The sequence below is a fragment of the Lathyrus oleraceus genome, chromosome 3, assembly GCF_024323335.1.
Source record: "Lathyrus oleraceus cultivar Zhongwan6 chromosome 3, CAAS_Psat_ZW6_1.0, whole genome shotgun sequence".
NCBI classification, from domain to species: Eukaryota; Viridiplantae; Streptophyta; class Magnoliopsida; order Fabales; family Fabaceae; genus Lathyrus; species Lathyrus oleraceus.
The window spans coordinates 38,165,488-38,171,581 of NC_066581.1; the positions used below are offsets into that span (position 1 = coordinate 38,165,488).

The following is a 6,094-nucleotide window of genomic DNA, read 5'->3' on the forward strand; positions in this document are numbered from 1 at the left end:
GCTTGAAGCCCACACAAATGGTTCTATAATAGAACCCTTGTGCAGAAGCATTGATTGCGGTTGCATTATTTTCGTTTTCTCTCTCTCTCACTCAAAGCCTTCACTCGTACCAGCTAGCACTAAGATTGAAGGAATCTGTTCGTGTGGACTGAGTAAAGACGTTGTCATCGTTCAACGTTCGTGATCGCTTCGTGGATCTGCATCAAAGGTTTTAATCGTCACAAGAGATCTGCACCAAAGGTTTCAATCGTCACAAGAGGTAAATATTCTATCACTGATCATGACCATTCGTAAGGATCTCTAAAGGAGAAAATTTTAATTTCCGCTGCGTTTTTGGACCGTAATTCTCCTTCAGTCCGATAGGCCCACAAAGCTTCGTTTAGTTTGGATGACCAGTCTTTTCTGGATATTGCTATGGTATTCTCAAGAATTTGTTTTATTTCTCGATTCGAGACTTCAACTTGCCCGCTAGTTTGTGGATGATGCGGTGTTGCTACGCGGTGTCGGACTCCATACTTCAAAAGAAGTTTTCCAAATATATTCGATATGAAGTGGGAGCCACCGTCACTAACTACTAGTTTTGGCACACAACTGGAAATGGTAATGTTTATGAATAACTTGATCACTACTCGTGTGTCATTTGTTGGAGAAGCTATAACCTCGATCCATTTGGAAACATAGTCGACAGCAACGAGTATGTATTTATTACCAAAAGAAGCTGGGAATGGTCCCATGAAGTCAATCCCCCATACGTCAAAGACTTCCACTTCTAAGATTCCCGTTTATGGCATTTCATCGCGTCTTGAGATGTTGCCAGTGCGTTGGCACCTGTCGCATTTTATAACCGCGTTATGGACATCTTTCCATAGAGTAGGCCAAAAGAGGCCTGATTGCAGGATCTTAGTGCAGGTCTTTGAGGTACTTGCATGCCCTCCATAGGGAGCGGAATGATAATTAGAGATTATATCATCTATTTCATCTTCTGGAACACATCGACAAAAGATACCGTCGGTACCTCTTTTGAAAATAAGAGGTTCATCCCAGTAATATTGTTTCAGGTCGTGAAAGAACTTCTTCTTTTGTTGGTAAGATAGGTCCGGTGGAAGTACTCTGACAACTAGGTAGTTGACAAAGTCAGCGTACCATGGCAGAGTTGCATTCGCATGTACTTCTTCCATGATTTCTTCTATTTTTGTATCGTTTAATGTTAGTTCAGACATATCACTTTCCATTTGGGCTATGAGTCGTTCGTAAGGGAAATCATCGTTAATTGGGATATGTTCAGGTTTATTCCCTTTGATACGTGATAAGTGGTCCGCTACTACGTTTTCAGTACCTTTCTTATCTTTTAACTCTAAATCAAATTCTTGTAAGAGCAAGATCTATCTTAAAAGTCTTGGTTTGGAATCCTTCTTACTTAACAAATATCTAATAGCGGCATGGTCGGTCTAAATGATAATTTTCTCCCCCACTAGGTAGGAACGAAATTTGTCCAAAGCGAACACGACAGCTAGAAGTTCTTTTTCAGTGGTGGCGTAGTTCATTTGGGCTGGATCTAGTGTTCTGCTCGCATAGTAAATAGCATGAAGCTTCTTATCTTTCCTTTGTCCGAATACTGCGCCTACTGCGTAATCACTCGCATCGCACATGATATCAAATGGCAATCTCCAGTCAGGTGGTTGCATTATGGGTGCGGTGATTAAAGATGTCAGTTGGTTGAACGTTGTTAAGCATTTTTCATCAAATATGAAGTCAGCGTCTTTCATTAATAATCCTGTAAGTGCCTTGGTTATTTTTGAGAAATCTTTAATGAAACGTCGGTAGAAACCGACGTGTCCTAGAAAGCTTCTTATTTCTCGAACGGTTTTAGGAGGTTGAAGGTTCTCTATGATTTCAATCTTAGCTTTGTCTACTTCAATTCCTCTGTCAGATACTACGTGACCTAATACAATTCCTTGTTGAACCATGAAATGGCATTTCTCCCAGTTTAAAACGAGGTTTACTTTCACGCATCTTTAGAGTACCATTTCAAGGTTAGATAGACATCCTTCAAAACTCTGCCCACAAACAGAAAAATCATCCATAAAGACTTCCATGATGTCGTCTATAAAATCGGCGAAGATTGCCATCATGCATCTTTGAAATGTTGCGGGAGAGTTGCATAGTCCAAATGGCATTCGTCGGTAGGCGAATGTACCATAAGGGCATGTGAAGGTAGTCTTTTCTTGGTCGTCAGGATGGATTGGGATCTGAAAGAATCCTGAATAACCGTCTAGATAGCAGAAGTGGGAATGCTTAGCCAATCGTTCAAGCATTTGGTCAATGAAGGGTAGAGGGAAATGATCTTTACGAGTGGCTTTATTTAGTTTTCTATAGTCAATGCACATTCTACTTCTAGTCACAACTCTTTGTGCTATGGATTCGCCCTTCTCGTTCTTAACAACTGTAACACCTCCTTTCTTGGGTACTACATGAACGGGGCTAACCCATTGACTATCTGAGATCGGGTATATGATTCCAGCATCTAGAAGTTTCTTTACTTCATCCTTGACTACGGTACTTAGGATTGGGTTGATCCTTCTCTAGTGTTCTCTAGAGGTTTTACAGTATTCCTCCAGCATAATACGATGCATACAGATTGAAGGACTTATTCCTTTTAGATCAGCGATGTTATATCCTAACGTTGTTGGATATTTTCTTAGGACATCTAATAATTTCTCAGTTTCCATCTGTCCTAAGTCAGCATTGACTATTACTGGTCTTTTCAGTTCAGTGTCTAGGAATTCGTATCTTAGGTTCTTTGGTAGTGTTTTTAGTTCCAAGTCAGGTTTCTTTGGGCATGGCATGTGGTCAGGTGTAAGTGCTAAGAATTCTCTTAGACTTTCATTTTGGTATGGTTCATGCCAATTATTGTCTTCAAAGATTGGAGGGATTTGGATTTTCATTATTTCAGACTACGTGGTTTCTTCCATCTCCATTTCTCTCACGCATTCGTCTATGACATCGAGTTGATAACAGGTGTCGTCTATGGTTGGCGCTTGTAAGAATTGGGTTAAGATGAATTCAAGTTGGTGCTTGGCCAGGTGCATACAGGGCATTATTATTCTTATACGAGAAATTAGGATGGTTTTTCCAACCTGGGTTGTAGGTATTTGAATAGGGATTTCCTTATGTGTAATTCACTTGATCGGTTGGGACTCCTGCTAATATTTGACATTCTTGTGCAGTGTGTCCAGGGTTTCCGCATAACTCGCAGTTTGGAGTTACAGAAGCCACGGTGGCTGCGGGTGGTATGGTCAAGTTATCTAATTTTTGGACAAGGGCATCTACCTTTGCATGAACATGGTCAAGGCTACTGATTTCGTACATTCCACCCTTCGTTTGGGACTTTTCCACTGGAGTTCTTTCACCTCCCCATTGGCAACGGTTTTGGGCCATGTTTTCAATGAGTTGATAGGCTTCGGTGTATGGCTTATCCATAAGTGCACCGCCTGCGGCAGCGTCTATTGTAAGTCTCGTGTTATATAGAAGCCCATTGTAAAATGTGTGAATGATCACCCAGTCTTCGAGACCGTGATGTGGACATATCCTCATCATGTCCTTGTATCTCTCCCATGCTTCATAGAGAGATTCCACATCTTTTTGTCGAAATCCATTGATTTGAGCTCTCAGCATAGCAGTTTTGCTCGGCGGAAAGTATCGGGATAAGAAAATGTTCTTCAGTTCTTCCCATGTCGTAACGGAGTTGGATGGCAAGGATTGCAACCAAGCCCAAGCTCTGTCTCTTAGTGAGAAAGGAAGAGGCGCAATCTTATCGCATCTTGAGATACACCATTCGCCTTTACAGTATCTGCGTACAACACAAACTTGGTCAGGTGTTCATTAGGATCGTCCGTAGGATTTCCAGCAAATTGATGTTGTTGGACGGCTGATAATAGTGAGGGTTTCAGCTCGAAATCGTTTCGATTGATAGCGGGGGCAACAATGCTGTTGTGAGGTTCTTGTTGAGACGGGGTAACGTAGAATTTAAGAGGACGATTTTGTGGTCCTTCTTCAGCCATGTTTCGTTTTTCTTCTGATTTAGGAGGAGAGGAGATATCGGGAATACCGTACTTTTGTTGATATTTGTGTATCCGGCGTCTTACGTATAAGAAACGCTCTAATTCATGGATTAGTGGTGCTAAGTTATCGCCTTGTGAGCGAATACTTGGCATACAATCAGGGAAAGAAGGGAGAGAAGATTAGTTTTTGTTTTTACCTTAGTCTATACCGTGCAACGAAAGAATCGCACTATTCGACTAAAACAGGTCCCCGACAACGGCGCCAAAAACTTGATGCTAGTCGTGACTATATGTAAAATATAGTCGGTCGGGTACTTGACTGCAAGTGCACAGTCCAGTCGCTTTAGTTTTAAAAGATATCGATCCCACAGGGACCTATGGTCAAACTAATGTTACTAACGTTGTAGCGGTGTATTCGTCACCATTGGAAATATTAATTAGATCCAAGGTAAATCATACAAGGTAGAGTCGCCACCGCACTTCTATTTATCCAAAGGAATTGCTAGAAAGCGAACAAAAGCCTAAGAAGTTTTGCAAAGAAAACTAATAAAAGGTCAGAGATCTGGGTAAGGGGGTAATTATGTTGTGGGAAGGTGTTAGGCACCCACAACATCCTAGGTACTCCTAGGGAACCTCTTTTCACAAATGTTGTATTATTATCTGTTTATGAAATATTTGTGTGCAAACATGATTGAAGGGATGAGAGATGTACAAATTTATTTATTTTTGTGTTTGGATGGATGAATCCATTGCCTACGTACCTTTACAGGATCAAAACCTCGTAGTTCGGCTAAAAGATTTCCAAAAAGAAATGAGTGGTTTGATTTTAAACAAAAGCCTTAAGGTCTTTCGTTATCCACGGGAGAAAACTCAACCTGAACAACCACAAGTCCACCATGTGAGAACAGCTTCGACATGCTAGTGAGGGATTATGCCCTATAATAAGCATGGAAGTCTTACAATTCAATCACTAAGGACACATGTGAGATTCACATCAACCACTAAGATAACTCAGATCTATGGCTAATGCACGAAAACTTGATTAAGAAGTGGACAAGGGCCACAAAAATAATTGAGTGAGTGGAATTAACCAATTAGAAGTATTCACAAAGATAGTCAAAGTTGACATTAAAGTTCAATTCAGAATAAGTATTGTGTAAATGAAGTTTGAAAATCAAAGGCCTAAGGCCTAGGTTTCTAGTTTTGAAAACAAGTGAAAATGTTTGCACAAAAGTTTTCTGGTTTGGGTTAACATGCAAATGGAGGTTTAAAGAACAAAAAGGTGGGAGGATGAGGAACAAAACTTCATAGGAGTTCCTCTCTTGAGATCATATGTAGATGATCCAAGCAAGTATCATCCTTTGGAATTAGGCAACACAAAGCAATAAGAAAATAAGCAAGTTCAAAAAGAACAAACAACTGGAAACGGATTTCCAATAAATGGTCTTACACCCAACTCCACAAAAGAAACAGGAAACAGATAGCCAATCAATGGTCTTACATCTAGCTCCACAAAAGAAACAAGACAAGAAATGGAGTGCCAATAAATGGTCTTATATCCAACTCCCCGAAAGGAACAGGAAACAGATGGCCAATCAATGGTCTTACATCTGACTCCTCAAATAAAACAAATAACAAATGCAAAAGCAATATGCAAAACAATATGCATAAGCAATCACATCAAACAATTAGCACACTCTATACACAAGCAAAAGGCTCAGACAAAGTTGAGCTTTAGTCAAGGGGTCATATCAACTTCGACAAACAAGCCAATACTGTATGGGTGTTCTTGAGCTCTTAACCACTAACATTGAGAGTTAGGGTGAGCGGATGAAAGGAGATATGAGGATTAGACCTCATAGCTCTTAACCCTGGCCTGGGTGAGCTTGAATCAAATAATGTGTGGGGGTCCAGAATGAGGGACCCTATTCCACTTGACCGACTCTATATACAAAGATCTTGGGTTAGATTCAAGAGCCTCAGCACGTGGTGCGAGCATAATGAACGACTCAAACGATTAGCAGGGGATTGAT

At 40.6% G+C, this 6,094-nt stretch overlaps 1 non-coding gene across 1 annotated transcript; it reads left to right on the forward strand.

Annotated features, from left to right (window-relative positions):
• The first annotated feature begins 3,568 nt into the window (after positions 1 to 3,568).
• Positions 3,569 to 3,675, forward strand: LOC127132901 (small nucleolar RNA R71). The gene has a single exon (XR_007806904.1). It is a non-coding gene; the product is annotated as a small nucleolar RNA R71 (small nucleolar RNA).
• Positions 3,676 to 6,094: the final 2,419 nt, after the last annotated feature.